Genomic DNA, 14,113 nt, shown 5'->3' with positions numbered 1-14,113 from the left:
TGATGTGGATTAGATGTGAGCATGCCCCCCTCAACCCCCTCCCCTCGTCCCCATCCTCCAATCACATTTCAATTAATAACAGTCGGCCAGGCTTCGCCTCAAGATATGCTTGCAAGATGATTGGCCTGTCAGTCAGAGCTGCTAGGGAGCATTTGCAATTTGTCACCAGTTTCCCCTTTCTTTTTTCACTGTTGCTCAGTCTTGTCTCTATCTCATAATCTGTTTCTCTTGCTACACTTTGCTCTTCCTCCTCACCCAGTTTTTTTTTTCCTCTCTTCAAAATCATGCCACATTTCATCCATTTATTCATTTTTTTTTCCATGATAGCTTGGGCAGCATTGAAAAGGGCTGTCTCTACATGAGCGTGTATGTGTGTATGTGTTTGTGTATATGTATATGTGTGTGTGTGTGTGTGTGTGTGTGTGTGTGTGCGCGCGCCCATGGATCAGCTAAGAGGTTTTCCCCTGCCTGAGATGGCATGCAACTTTAAAAACTGTCGTCCTGCTCCACATTTCAAATGAGATGGGAGACGACACAGCCATTTTCTATTAGGGCCCGTGTGCTCTCATGATAACCTGCTAGCCAGGACTGGCTTGCACTGAAGTACACACAAACACTCACGTTCAGTCATTTCTCTTCTACATCCCCTCCTCGTATAGCTATCTTTTTTGTCCAGTGCTCCTGTATGTGTTAGAGCAAATCCAGGCCCTATGAGGACTGGTTTTTCTGTTTTCCCTACAACCATGATTCCTGTAGTTAATATCTACAAACTTATAAAATGCTAAGCTTTACTTGTAAAAGACTCAATAAACAGACACATAGTTTAAAAGCATTAGCTTCGCTCACAATAGTAGCTCTACCGTTTTTTAAGGTTTTTTTTATGTATACATCTAAAATAAACGATGAATGTATCATTTACACTGCCAAAAGACAAAGTATTCATTATTCACCAGCAGAAGTTACATTAGCCATTACATTAGCCAGTTTCCATTAGCCTAATATAACTCAAATGTCAAATGTTCCTTCCACCAACATCCTCAATGAGACAGAGAAATAAGACTTGCAATTTAAGAGGCAGCAGGCCTCTTTTGGAGGTATTTAATGCCTGTCAGCTGCTAGCTGAGCAGGCTAACAGCTCAGAGGGCACATCACCATGCAAAAAAAATAAAATAATGTGGTATAATGTTGGAGTATGCCTCCTTTTTTTGGAGCTAACCACTGAACTAATATAGAATGAATGGAATTCATATCAAGTCCTGCAACAATGAACAAGCAAAATACCAAAATGTAGAAATATTGTAGATTATTGGGGCTTGATAACTCTAATGGTATGGTATGGTATCTAATGAACCTTTTACTAAACTCTAATGATCAGTGATGGGCAAGATCCTTTTTTTTTTATTATTTGTTCTTTACCGATCAGAACTTTTATAACTAGTTATTAATTACGTTACTTTGGGTTGTATATAATATGTGGAAAAGAAAAACAAGAAACGTGGTTTTACAGCAACCAAGACGACCACTAAATTTTCAAAGTGATGGATGTTGCTGAATAAAAAATGACCATTCTACACACACATTAAAGTAACGTGTTATGTGCGTTACTGCCCAACATTCCTCACCGCCTGGCTACAGGCTAAATCACAATTGTACAATGTAATTTGGCACAACAAAGAAGCCAAACAGACAACTATTTATATGGAAATGTTGCAAATCATTTTAAGTAGACAAACAGTGCTGACAGATGCCTTTAGCCAAGTGCCACAGGAAAATTGTGTAGTCTTTGTCAAATTTTTTTTTCTGCATGTTTTCTTGTTTTCCTCATTCATCGCCATTTCTTTACATTTTTTTCTTCCTACAAAATGTGCCTCATCTCAGCCACAGTAATTCCCCCGCTCTTCCATCTCTGATGTATAATGCAGAGTGACTAGCTGCAATCTCTAAAAGAGCTTTCAGCAGTCACTCTTGGTGTATGTGCGTACATGTTCTTCTAACAGAAGGTGAATTATTTTTCCACCAATATTTGGAATTCCTCTACTTGTTACTTGTTGAGTCTCAGCAGACGGTTGGGAAAGCCTCCAAAGCATTTTATTAAATACTTTGTCTTCTCTTATGGTGCTTTGTTTTCTTTGTGTCTTGTCTAATGTTTGAGGGCAGCTCCTGCAGGAATAACAACAGAGTTTGTGCTTTTTGACCGAGTCAGAGGTCCTTCAGCACTACAGTACACTGAGCTCAGGTCAGATCTGTTAAGGACATCAATGCTGGGTCAGTAACAGGGGGAAGAGGTTGACACCATGTTTATTTACACACCCATTCCATGTAAAGTTTTTCTTTTTTTTTTTGAAAATTGGTTTTCGGTTCCAATGGAGAAGCAGAGGTCTTTCACTTGTTTTGAGAGGGTATAGTTTCTCAGTTCTCAGCGATTATCTTTTATCAAAATGAATACATACTGAAATGATTGAGATCTTCATACTACTGGCATCTTATTCTCAAATATCTGAAAAGGGTTTCATATTTTTCCTCCATGCAATCAGTACTTTGGTGTGGCTTGGAGGTTTGCTGCGTCTTTGAAATTGCATCTGCACTAATACAAGCTTGCTGCACTCAGCTTTTCTCCTGTAATACTGCAGCCACAGTCAGAAGCAGCATCCGGAGCCTGTGAACATGTTTGACATGTAGTTATCCCACCATACACGGTTGGGAAATTGATTTTTCACAGATCTCAGAAAGGAAATGACAAGGAGACAAATCAATTTTTTGTTTTTGTTTATTGGAACAATTGTCTCCTTTTTCAGTTGTGACTATCTGCAGCTGTGAAGAAGGCATACGGCATCTGTCATAAGACACTATTCACAAAACTCATGTCTTTATAAATTTACCAAGCTGTAAAAACAAAAAACAGTCTCAAAGGATTGTTTAAAAAATAAATTAAAAAAAACAGTGATGCCAAAGAAACACTTCATAGTGTTTCCTGTCAAGATTTTGCACTGAATTTCTCAGACATCACAGTAATGTCATCCACAGCAAAGACATGTTCGCTACATGAATGAATGAATATTTCAGCACTGAATCCTCAAGCTGTACTGACTATACTGAACCCTCAGCATTACTGATCCAATAGGTAGCTTTCTGTGTCAGATCTCCCATCACTCACAGGGCAGCGAAAGCTACAGAAATAAAACATGAAGTGATAACTGTGTTGCAGGTAGGTGGTTGCTGAGCTACTGACCTACAAGCACCTCTTATAAGCTTAGTTTTTAAATGCGCTGAACAAAAAAAGTTGAAGCCAGTCTAAAATAACTGATGCCACAGTTCTGTAAAGCAATTTGATTGCTGCTGATGTGGGTACCACTATGCGCTAAAAATGAACAAACTACATCCATGACTACTTTAAACTGGGCTGAAAGAATGTTTTTGAATTAGTCGTGATTTCTACTAGTGACTACTGTGAGAGTTTCCAAAGGTGACACATTTCTCTGACTGTCTGGTCATGCCAAATAAAGTTATTTCTGTATGGAAACAAACCAGAATTGTCCAATGAAAATGCAACTGGATATAATAATGCTCAATGCCAGTTAATCTGTGATAGACAAAAGCAAAGAGCGCATTTAAAATAATGATGTGACTCATGAGAGCTAGTGAGAGAGGAAACAAATACGAGAGCCAGTTATTGAAATGGTTGAACTCTCAGCCTTATCTTGAAAAAGGTGTGGAAATGGTCTGATTGACAAGCCAGATGTCCCCTCCAGCTCCCCCACGGAACACCAAGCACACAGCTGAGCTTAAGGAAGCAAGAATGTGAGGAGAAATGAGAAAAGCCTCAGCCTATCTACTTTTGGCTGAGTGGCTCTGCACCGCTCTGCTCTGCTTTCTCTCTCTCTCTCTCTCTCACTCACTCTGCTCGCTCCCCTTTCTTTATTAAAAAGAAACACATGTAGTGTCGGGGCGTCCAAGTATGAAATTCAATTCTCATCCTCCAAACAGTGTTTTTATTAAAGCCGTTACTATCACGGCTAGCAGGCGGGCCTGGCCAGCTCAGCTCGGCTCGGCTCAGCTGTGTGGGTACATACTGTACAAGGAGGGAGGGGACAGAGTATTAGGGAAGGAGAGTGCAGCAGGGAGGACGAGAGACAGAGAGCGATTGTGAGAAAGAGAGAGAGGGAGGATACAGTGTGAACAAGGCAGCGAAGGATTGGGGCAGTCAGCAGCAGGGCGACAGAGGGGCTTAATTTGCCCGAAAGGCAGCTCAGCCTCTTATGCAATTTAACCAGGACATGCTTGACTTGAGCTTGGGTTAGCACCCCGGCATGGCCCGGTGCACAGAATCAATTGCACATTGGACATGCAGGAAATTACACTGCAGTCTTGTTTGTACTGTGTATATAATTTTTTTTAATCACTGTAATAGCATTGCCCTCAGTTATGACATAACAGCTGTAAAGTCATCATCAGAAGCTGTGATCTCAAAGAAAGTTTTCTGACATTCAGTGCTTTGGCAGTTGTTTGTGTAACAAATCATGTTGCAACTGATTTTGCAGGCGGGAATGAAAGCACTGTTTTACAGCAAAGATAAAAAAAAATGGTTCTTCTGAATTCCACAGCAGATCCCATTTCTGATTCTCTTTAAGAGGAGAAACGTTAACAAATAATCAGTCTCTAAGGCTGAGATAGTTGAAGTTTTGATGTGAAATCATTTCTGAATAGGTCAAATGTTCCACACAGCTTAATTATTGTGATTTGTCCTATTTTTAGTCACACTAGCAGCAGAGCTCCAGGGATGGCAGTTTATGCTGGTCGGCTGGTCAGATTTAACACTTTAATCCACAATAAAAATATCCTGACATCCATTAAATGGATTTCAGGCAGACTATGTATACATGTTCCCCATAAGATGAATTGCAATACTTTTGATTTTCCAAAGTTTTGTTTTTGAACCAGCACCACCATAAGGTTGCATGACCAAGTACTTGCTAAATTAATTCTCATCAGTCTGCTGGACTTTATATCGTCAGACACGGGAGATGTCTTGCCGAGGTACATAACCTTTCTAACACACAGTTAACATGAAAGAGCATGCCAGTTACATTTAAACACAAAAACTGTGATTCCATTGAGGCAAAGCTATGACTCATTGTCTCTGGGGTGCTAAGTGGTGTGTCTGACCCACCACTCAACCCCAACCTCTGCCCCTTCTGAACTCTCATTTTGTAAACTACATTGCAGCGAGCAGTTGCTCTGATGGTGTCATACTGCTGCATATATGTGCCAAAATGAGTATTTCTCAGACCTGGCTGGGTGACTACCTAAACATGAACATGGTGGCATTCACTGTGCAAACAGCTCATAATACTGCTTTGCCAAAGTGCAGTCTCATCTTATGGCTCCTTTTAATTCAGTCAGTTTCACTCAGTGAATGTTCCTCTGTGTTTCTGTCTGTGTAATTTCTTTCGTACATTACAACTTGAATGGTTGTGTTTTGAGGGTTGAAATGGCAAAAATAAATCAGAATTGTCAAACATTCAGCTACTGTTAGAGCTTTCTGTGATGAATCTCCCCCTTCTCCTTCCCAACAGTAAATACACAGTTGGGGTCAGTTGACCCTGTCTGTGCCTCAGAGAAAACAACGCATTGTAGCTAAGCTTTTCTGACAGGCCTGCCCTTTTTTCACATGAGGAAGACCAAGAAGGGAGGATGGAGCACTGAGTTGGTGGTGGAGGAGGGGTCATTGGGGAACAATGCAAACAAGTGAGGAGGAAGTGAGGGAGGACAGGGGGAGAAAGTGAAGAGACAACTATGGGGGTCATGGTGGGACCCTGCAAAACAAGTGGGAGCATGACTGCGAGCCTGGATGTGTGACTGGCTTATTCATTGGGAGGCTGCATCGTCAGCTGGCTGAGTTCAAGGCTTGCGGGATGCATGGCTGACTGACTGGATTTCAGACTGACAGTTTTGCCTGTTGATTTGGTGACCAGCTGCATGGCGGGCTGACTGGCTGACAGAGTGCTTGATGGGTGTAAAGGTTGGCTGGCTGCCTCTGTGGATGGCTAGTTGGCTGTCTGAGCATTCATTATTCATTCCCTGTATCTGATGATGTGGGTCAAGCTCAGTTCTAGCCAGCTGGGGCAGCAAACAGGCAGACAGGTTCTGCAGTGAGCAAGGCCCTGAAGCTACAGCCTGCAGCAATACAGCACAGGCTGCAGTATCAGCAGAATCTTAATATACTGTAGTTTACTGAGGTCCACTCTTTGCTTGTTAGGACCTGCAACACTACATTCTTAATGTGGTCTGCCATACTTAAGTAATTTTAGCCCTTGATTCACTGTCTTCCTGAGAGTTAGAGCACAACATTAATGTCTCACCCTCTGTTCATACTCACACATGAAATGTGTTACTGTGAGGTTAGCTTAGCTTAGCATAAAGACGAAACAGGGAAACAGCTATCCTGGCTCTGTACAAATGTAACAATATTTCTAAAACCAACTAACAAGTTACATGTTTTGTAATTTGTTTGAACCATATAACCATCGCAAAAATAGTAGAAAAGTAAAAATAAAGAAATAAATCACAATCTTACAGGCTGCACTATGTATTGGTTGGAACCAGTAGCTTTCTGGAGTCTATGCTTAGTCATACATTCCAGCCAAGAAATACTCTGGCACACAATTGGCCTTAAAAAACAAACCATCATTTTTACACCCTGGTTTCTGTGCATAGTAAACAAACAAGATAACATGTTAATGTTCAACTCCTTAGAGTCGTATGTTTTCAAACATATTTCTATATGAAAGAGTAATCAACTATAAAACGAAACCCATTACAGTTAGCAAGACTGCAAAGGTGCACAATGAAGCAAAATTTCAAACACCTTGAGCAGTTGAACAACTTTGATTGAAGCCCGTCCATCCAAGTCAACTTTGAGTCATCCTTACATAACAGTTCTGACCCAAAAAAGTAGACTGCTCTTGTTTCCCCTCTTGTTTTCTCCCTCACTGTCCATTGGTCTGTCTTTCTTGTTGGGATCAAAATTTGAAGCATCACAGCTGTGCTGAATAAAAACATCAGGACAGCATCAACTCAGTGTGCGGGCCTCCTTTGCAAAAGCAGTTGATACAAAATGAGATACTTATACTATCTTTGGGTTCTAGCTCCGTTACTTAGTTGAAACTCTACTTGTAAACATATGCCCATGTACCTGTACCTGTATCTGTACATATTAATGTATCCTCTGCAAATATGCTTGCAATTTTGGCATAAAAGTGGTAGAATTTTTTCAGTCTTTTGATGTTATTTGCAGTATAAACAACTAAAAAAAAAAGTAGCCATACATAATGGTGTCACGGGATTCCACATCTATGTATTGAATTCCGTCACAGACGTCCCCATAGGCAGTGGGATACTCAAGGAAGTCAGTAGTGAAGAGGTAATCATCCTGCCTGAGAAAGAACAAAGCTTGAAAAAAACTGGTAAGTTCACAACTGGGTGCAGTCTTTGTCTTAAAGTAAACTTTAAGAAAAGTATGAATGAGGCTAAGGAGCTGTAGAGTGAATATGGGGCTATTGGCAGTATTCGTGTAGGTGAATGACAGACATGCATGCACACAGTTACATAAACGCTGTATGCTGCTTTGAAGTGTAACAAATTAATGGTAATAAATACCAATAAGTATGCAATTTTTAATTCTTTGTGATGTGGCTCCCTTAGCGACCACCGATACAGCGTATACAGACAGAGACTATGCCAGAAACCCTTTTTTTTAACCAAATGTGGCTCAGCCTTATAATCCTAACCCTGTGCCTAAGGTAAGATATACTTGGACACTGGACAGCACCACAACTATGCAACTACATGCATTTCAAACAAGATGCTAACTAAACCTCTTCAACACGAAAAAATACAAATTCAAGCCCAAGTCAACCCCTCGGTTGTAGGGGTCAGGGAAATGAAATCACACTCAGGTGGCTGTGGCTCAGGAGGTAAAGTAGGTTGCATGGAATACAAGGTTGTTTCAATTCACACATCCTCCTGTTCACATGTTGAAGTGTCCTTCAGCATGACACTGCAGTACATTGCATGGCGTACTGGCCACCATAGTGTGTGAGGGGCTAAATTGAAAAGCTCTATCCATTTACTGATTTTATTTTGTGTGAAATACATCATACTGCTACTATATTCACAATACTGCCGAGTATGGACATATTAAATGATTTAAAGACATTAACATTTATCATGTCAGGGCATTATCCACAATGGAACACACTTTCCTGAATACAGCCCTTATTGATTTGATTTTCACTCATATATACTTGTTAACCTTGCAAGTTTTTGAATGAAGTTATTCAGGGCTGTCTTTCAGGTCTACTTTTTGTAGTCACTATTGACTGTGGTGATGATACATCAATTCCCAACGTAGATAATTCCTTACACAGAGCCAAAAGGTTCAATGAGAGGGCTTGATGGCTGTGAGCCCACACTGTCTTGACTCCTCAGAGAAAACCGAGCTATTCTTTTAACTGGATTCAGGCTCTAACCCTTAAGACCTTACTTTTCTATCATAATCTACCTTGAACATCCTTTTATTACATTTACATTTTTTCCACTCTTTCAGCTCTTCCTTGGCACAAAGAAACCCAATCGCTATGGTGGTGGAAGAAAGTACAAATACAAGAAAAAGCAGGGGTTTGCAAACACAGTATACAATTAGATAATACAGTGTTGTCTTCAGAATCATAAATTGATGACTTTTTTTTTTAAACTGAGCTATATACAACCTGGGTGTAAATACCTTATGTAAATAATTTATTTACTTCTTTCTCTCTGTATCCCCTCCAACTGGCCTGACTATCCATTCTTAGGCTAGAATCTTCTGGCCTTCGCTGACATCCTTCATTAATTTCAGATGAAGTGAGGAGCAGTGATGGAGATTTCCCCTGTGGCGAGATGGAGATGCTCTGATTAACAACAAAGAGACAGTGGGCCTGAAGAGAAAGAGCAGGAGAGGAGGACAGGTGGGAAATGAAAGGGTGAGAAGAGGGAAGAAAATGGGAGAGTGGACCATGAGAAGGTATAAGGTGAAGTGAGGTAACTGCCCAGACCTAAGGTGGAGAGGAGACGCACATGGAGTTTTTCAATAAAAAAAGGCAGAAAACATAGGAAGAAGAAAGGAGATGAAGGTGGACAGCTGACTCGTATCATTCCTCATATTTCACAAAACTGAGCAACCCCGGGACCCGGGGTAAAGTTAAATGTTAAAGTGTGGTTCTATGACTACGTCAATCCAGCAGACATGCCCTGCAACACATTTATTCAATTTTAACTTCCTTTTAAGCTGTTTTCTTTTCAAAATCACCACCAAACACATAGAAAAGGCAAAACTAAGTACTCAGGCTCTAATTTCACAACAAAAAATTTATATGCACAAATGAGGTTATACCAGTGCAAAGTTTTGAACAGGGACAATGGTGTCCAGATGACCAGAAAGTACAGACTGCAATGGTGTGTAAGGGGTTTACAACTAGTTATCAATCTCAGAGATTCGTGATAAGACAGCATCCAGCAGGTGAAGAGAGTGCACTGAGGCATTCGTAAACAAAACATCCCCATAGTCCATGAGAGGAAAGTTAGTCTTCTTTCTCAACCAACCTTTTGTTTTCTAAGAGAAGTCTTCTCTTGGCCAGCAGTGTGCAGTCCCATGCCATCAAACAACCCGCAGGTTTTCATTCCAGCCAAACATCAAACTAGACAATTTCACAATCCTTGGAACACAAAGGAAGGTATATTGTTTAGCATGAATATAAAAGATTCTCTTACTCTGTAGAAATTATGAACAACGGCGGTTTCAAAGGTAGATTGAGAAAACATTTTGCTGTAAATCTTTCCAAGTTGCCTTAGATCCTCAGGATTTTTACGGCCACTGGTTTCCTTGATATGACCACGTCATAAGAGAGGCTCTGGACCTGCCTGTCAGTGCGAGAGTGCTCTGTCTTCCCTGCCTCCAATCCAGCTCCAGGAAAATGCCAGGTTGAGTTTTCAGCCTGAGTGCATGGGATGTGCATGGTGCAACCATCAGTGTCAGCAGAGTACAGTACCTGAAGCATCCCCAGTCAAAACGCTGACAGGATAGAGAAATGGAAGATGATAAGAATCAACCAGCAGTCTAGCCAACCAGTCAGCGACGCAAGAGCACATAAATTACATTAAAACATTTTGTATATTATATTTTTTCTATATTTTATATTCTACTAGTTTAAGTGAGTGATATGACCTGGAATGTTGGCTAACCTTAAGTGTTTGACCACGGATTACAATGTATCTTCTGTTTGTTGAGCTGGTCACTTATGGTGAAGGCAGTGGTACATTTGGTACCTAATTGATGGCTTGCAGAAAAGGTGTGTTAACCTGTTAAAACCAGGTTCTAATAGTTCCCACTAAAACATTGTGCAAACCACTTTGCCCTGAAGCAGTATAATTGTATCACCCTCTTCACAGTGAATGCAGCTGTTATTACCAAACTATGGTAGTTCCTTGCTCACGTGGCACTGTTGCAGCTACCTGTGCTCTCCCCTATAGAATATTCCTATCATTCATCGCTCTTCTCACTACAATACTGTCTGGGTTTAGCTTAAGACTAGCTGCTACTGCATCAGTTAGGATTAGCATGGTTATATTCCTTTGTAAAGATTTTGGGGAATGTTTGTGGGTGACAGTGTCCATCAATCCTTAGCCATGATAATTCTAATGATAATTCCTAACATATCTGTCTGCAAACAAGAGAAACAGAAAGCTAAAATCAACATTAAATCTCCAGCTAGAGCTGGCTCGCCCCTTATGGCTATAGCCCATTAACCAGGACTAAGACATACAACTATAGTAGCTTAGGTTAGGCAACAGACATTACTTCCCTTGCAGCTTTTAACACATAGACGGCTGAAAGACGCAATAAATCCAGTGAAACCGACTTGTCCAAATAGACTGTATGATCAGCTACCTGTCACCTGGAAGAATGACTCATGTCCCATAATACCCTGTCCCCATTTTCCTTCGCATTTACATGGCCTCTCTGAGGTCTAGTCAATAGAAATCCATCTTAGCAATGGATAACTTTAAACCCGCCAAAAGGGTGATCCTTCAAAATACTTTTTGAAAAGTCACATAAGATTGATGTTTCTTACAAGAAAGATTGCACTGATTCAGTGTCTCCAAGAACATTTCACCCTACGTGGCATCGTGTTTATGTCCATCTGTCTGACTGTGTCCTTCTACAGCCGTCTGCTGCTCAAGGGGATAGCTAAGCTTTTTCCTCAGGTTTCTCAACCCAGTATTGCTTGAGGAAAAAGCACATCTAAGCATTTTTCCCTCCTTCCCATTACAAAATGCGTCGGACGACAGTTTCTGCAGATGCAGTGATTTTCTATCCTTCTGCTGTTACTCATCTTTGCCCTTCCTTCCAAATCAAGTATTTCCCTGAACTTTTACACTGTTTTTAAAACAGTCTGCTCTTCTTTTCCTTATTTCCTATACTTTTTCTCTTCAAAAACATCTCCTCCTCTCAAAACAATAACAACAAGCTTTGTGATGCAGCTCACTGACCAGCTCATACTCCAGAAGGAACTAAATCCCAAAGCTCAGCACCAACAGATAATCCTCTCTGCAATGCCAGCCTTCTCCGTCTAGAACAATGCTTTCATTTACACCAGAATGACCTTTGAAATTGATGCAGGAAATGCTGAAAGATGCAAAGGAAAACGTATAGTTCATATAGAAGTCAAGCACTGAATGGTTTGAAGAGAGGCTGCAGCATTATGGTTATGGTGTGATTAAGTCTGGGGGGAAAAAAAAAAAAGTTTAACTTTGTGGTCGTGACTGGCATTTTCTTCCACCAACAGAAAAAGGCCAAATTTTAAGCCTTAACATAGCTGCCAACAAACACCAACAACACAGCAATTGGACAAGTCAGAGGTTTAAAACTCTCTCACACACACTCACAGAAAGCACACACTATATGACACAGGGACGCAGGAAACCTCGCGGCTGTGTGTCCGTCCTCATCCACTGATGACTGCCAAGACAAACACAACAGCAGCTGTGAGGTCCAAACAAGAGGATGCATTATTAGACTGCACTTCAAAGCTATAATCACTAGCGGGACTTGGTCAGATCACACCAGGCAACACACAAACATGGCACATACAACCCTGTGAGTGAGGCTGTTTTCAGGGTTTCTCAAGCAGAAAATGTGCCAGAACTGAGTACAGACAATAAGAATCCCTTTCCCATCACCTCACCTTGAGCGAGATGGACCATTGAGTTACCTGTACTTATCAGGCCTTACTCATTATATACAAAAAACATGCTTTAGATTAGTTCAGGTAGGACAGCTAAGTGTAGACCATGCACTCTAAGTAAGCTAATCAGTAAATGGCTCAAACAAACAGAACTTGTGTTCATTTATTCGTACAGTTTCCAACACTGTTGTTTAGTGAATTCTCACCCTCTGTCTCAGCCTGAAGATATCGTCCTCTGAGTCAGGTGAAGGATCTTCCACTTCAAACTCACCATCAGAGCCTTTGTCTGGTAAATAAAAGATGGCTGCTGTGCTTCTGCTGCTTTTGGAAGGCAGCTTGAAAGAAATTACTTTGCTTGTGCTACTGCTGTGATTCTGACTCAAACTTCTGATCTAACTGGCCTTAGCATCAGTATCAACTTGTTGTATTATGATTACAAATCCAGTCCTCATCCCAGGAGAATGCAGAATATTAAAGGTTACATATTGAACACTGAACCAAACAGGCCAGACCGCTACTGCTACTGCACTGCTCTATGGGTTCAAACCATCTGTTCTCATGTCACAGCAGGTGTTTTCACTTGATAACTTGATTTGAAACACCTGCTGTGACATCACAGATTAGGGTGTGGCCAGAAGTGCAATATTCCAACAACAAAGAATGTAATTCAGTGTCTATTTACTATTTCATGATGAATATTTAGTACAGTTGTTTTTAATCATGTTGTTTATTGCCAGCATTACGTGATTAATGTATCCTCTAAAGAGCAGGCACACATCTTGCTGTTTCAATGCACACTAACAGTGATTTATAAATATCCTAAATCTCTACTTACTGCTCACTTTAAGAGAGTAAAATACTGGATGTGTATTATATGAGGGGTTTTTAATTAGTGGCAGTGTTAAATTCCTTCAAAATCAGCAGAATGTGTTATGTGTGAACAGTTAGATCTCATTATTCTGTCTTAGGAGCATTTATTCATTATGGTTCACTGCATTGCTAGGCATGTTGTCACACCATATACAAAGCCTAAATCAGGTACTTCCAACAGATTTTAAAAGAGTGAAAACAGATGCAACATGCAAACAGTGCTGAGTCATTTTTCCTACTTGGCTGCTAGTAGTCCCAGAGTGAACAATAAGCCACGAACGCGAGAACAGCCCAGGCCGAAGGTCACACTGTCATGGCTTTTGCGAACACTTGAATAGAACAGAGCCGTCATCACGTTATTAATAACACCTGTGCTTTTCATACTTTAAAAAGTCAAAATGGCTGCTGTGAAAACAAAAAAAAACAAACCTGTTGCTCCACATAAATTGTTTACACCAACCACTTAGTCCTGTTTGTTGATGCATTGAACTCCAACCACTTCACTGTGGAGGATCAAATACTTTTACTCCTAAATCTTTAGAAACCTGCTTGAAGGACCTGAGAAAACTAAAAACTGTTTCTGCCTCATACAGCCAGTAACTGACTGAAATCTGCCAGATGGTCTTGAAATAAAATTATTTAAATTTACTGTCTCTCCAGCACAGACTTGAGCGCTGTTGATTCTTTCATTAAATGCAACTATGAAATTAAACTGCAGTCTTTGCAGATTACACAAGTAGTGTTTCAAAGTGGTATCAGTGTTGGCGTCCTCTTTACAAAGACGACTGGATCACTTTACATTTTCCTTTACACTCCACTTTCCAGAGGAGCAACTACCGACAATACGGGACAAATCTGTGAGTTTATTCATTCTTTTAGTCTATAAAGGAGACATGAAGGGAACAGGAAAATCACTTGAGTCATGTCTAGATTTTGCTTATAGACAAGATTTAATAAACAAA

The 14,113-nt window shown here is 40.5% G+C and overlaps 1 protein-coding gene across 4 annotated transcripts in view; it reads right to left on the bottom strand.

Annotated features, from left to right (window-relative positions):
- The window catches only part of LOC124063494 (plexin-A1-like), a 279,266-nt gene extending 266,433 nt beyond the window's left edge, over positions 1-12,833 (bottom strand). For all 4 annotated transcript variants that reach the window (XR_006844116.1, XM_046397214.1, XM_046397216.1 and 1 more), the window contains exon 1: positions 12,488-12,833. The gene's annotated coding sequence lies outside the window, so the exon portion shown is untranslated. The remainder of the gene's footprint in view (positions 1-12,487) is intronic.
- Positions 12,834-14,113: the final 1,280 nt, after the last annotated feature.

The sequence above is a fragment of the Scatophagus argus genome, chromosome 8 (genome assembly GCF_020382885.2).
Source record: "Scatophagus argus isolate fScaArg1 chromosome 8, fScaArg1.pri, whole genome shotgun sequence".
NCBI classification, from domain to species: Eukaryota; Metazoa; Chordata; class Actinopteri; family Scatophagidae; genus Scatophagus; species Scatophagus argus.
Note: the sequence above shows the minus strand (reverse complement) of the source record. Positions and strands in the feature narration are given on the sequence as shown.